The sequence below is a fragment of the Triticum dicoccoides genome, chromosome 4A (assembly GCF_002162155.2).
Source record: "Triticum dicoccoides isolate Atlit2015 ecotype Zavitan chromosome 4A, WEW_v2.0, whole genome shotgun sequence".
Taxonomy (NCBI): Eukaryota; Viridiplantae; Streptophyta; class Magnoliopsida; order Poales; family Poaceae; genus Triticum; species Triticum dicoccoides.
This window is the reverse complement of record NC_041386.1, coordinates 649161408-649163745: the sequence shown is the minus strand read 5'-3', so window position 1 is coordinate 649163745 and position 2338 is coordinate 649161408.

Sequence of the window (2338 nt, the reverse complement as noted above, 5' to 3'; positions counted from 1 at the left end):
AAGCAAATATGCTTGATTGGTGAACTGGTGCGATTGACTGCTGATATGTCTCCAACGTATCTATAATTTATAAAGTATTCATGCTGTTATATTATCATTCTTGAATGTTTTACAATCATTTTATAGCAACTTTATATCATTGTTAGGGACTAACCTATTGACCCAGTGCCCAATGCCAGTTGTTGTTTTTTGCTTGTTTTTTACATCGCAGGAAATCAATATCAAACGGAGTCCAAATACTGCAAAACTTTTTATGGATTTTTGATGGACCAGAAGACATCTAATGGGTCAGAGCAGCACCCGGGGATGCCCCGAGGGGGGCACAACCCACCAGGGCGCGTCTGACATCATTCAGAGAATCTGACAATCCAAACAAGCGATGTGAAAACCACAAGTCATGTCAGGCCACAGCTTCAAGCACAATAGTGGGATCGCGTTTATGGCCGGTGTACTGCCCGGTCAGGCTGTAGGGTAGTTCTTCCACCTCCAATGCATGCAATCCACACTCCCAAGCATGCCTGGTCATCCTGTTGCTTTATTCATCGCCATCAATCCTTTTGTGTCCTCCTCATTGGGAGCTCGGAGATACTCAGGACCAAAAACCCAGATCAAAACCTCGGCATACACCCGCATGCATTTGAGCGCAGTATCTTCTCCAATGCGAATATACTCATCGGTGTAGTCAGCCAGAATGCCATATGCTATCACTCTTATTGTCGTTGATATCTTTTCTTATGAACTAAACCCAAGCAAGCTGGCGGCATTCCTCTGGCAAGTTAAAAAACAACAATTTTGCTCACAAGCTTCAACAATGCGAGCAAAAAGAGATCAACACATTCGATAACGCCTACGAAAGAGGTGATTCGGATAGGTCGGTAAGTTCCTCAATGGCTATTAGCCATGTAGCGCAACCGAGCATTGAGGACTGCATGCGGGAATGACGTGAGTGACTACTAATGATCTGAACTCGCAAGTGCGTGAGATTGCACCTGGGAGTGATTTTTGGCCCATCTGCCTTAAATCTATGTAGAATAGATAGTTGGTCACTAACGAGAGGATGGTGTCGCTTACAAGAGAAATTAAAGGAGTAGAGTGAGCGAGAAAAATCAAGTGATTCTGTTTGTCAATTCAGATGCTCAAAAATATCGTAGCGAGCCAGTCCTATGCCTGCCATGGTCGTGACAGGCCCCTGTCTCTGGATCCCGCGCACGGTACCATGGCTGCTAGCTCGATCTTCTCCTCAAAGAAAGTTACAAAAGAATTTAGTGGTAGATTGAGATTGAAAAGCAGCATCGTGCGAGGCAAAAGGAAGAAGAAAAGTTAGGCCTAGCACTAATGTCACCTCACCACTTATATTGAGATTCACTTTCTCATGGAGATTGCAATTCTTGGAGTCTAAATCTAGAGCACACAAACAAATTCTCCAAATTTTGCCTTGAAGGTTTTGTGCCGCAATGCCATGTTCTAGAGGAAACCCTAGCACACGAAAATCGTGCTTCGAAACTTTTGCGCCGCGGTGCAATGTTCCAGAGGAATCCCTAACTCACCAATGCACGGTATAGATTTTCAATGACAAGTGAGAACGAAGGACTCATGCGGTAATTGCGTGAGCGATGATTGATGATCTAGACGTGGGGCGTGCAGTGAAGGATTGCATGTGGGAGTGATTTTCTGCGCCACTGCGTTAACTTCTCTGGTATACCGAATGTGCTCATTAGCGAGGAAACGACAACGCTTACGTGGCAAATTAAATGAGCAGAGCGAGCGGGAAATCATATGACTATGGTGGCCAGTTCAAATCCTGAAAAATCTCCTCGCCGAGCCATTCACGAGCCTTTGGTTACTGCATTTTGTTTTCGGAGATGAGCAGTGCACACATACCACCAAAAGAAAGAGAGTAATCGAGGTTTTAGTTTTATCCAAAAATAGAAAAATAGATAAAAGGAAGCAAAGCGTTGGGTGGAAACGCTGGGCTGCTGAGCAGCCAGTCGCCAATCAGCTCGCTCATCATCAGCCAGGCACAGGTCACCGCCAGTCTGCTCGCGGAGGCAGGCAGCCTCTCTTTTGCTTTGGCTTGGGCAGAAGGCAGACAGAGAAGATCCCATCGCCCACTCGCCTCCCTTTCCCACTGCCCCCCAAATCCCCATCTCCCACTCCTCCCCACCTCACTCTCCCCCCGGTCTCCGCCCCCCGCCGCCGCCCTCCTCCGGTCATGGACAACCCCAACCACCCGCCGCCTTCCGCGGCCTCCTCCACCGCCGCCCTCCGAGCCCTCAACAAGTCCTCCTACAAGATCTCCAAGCAGTCCTCCATCTCCTCCTCCGCTTCCTCCTCCATG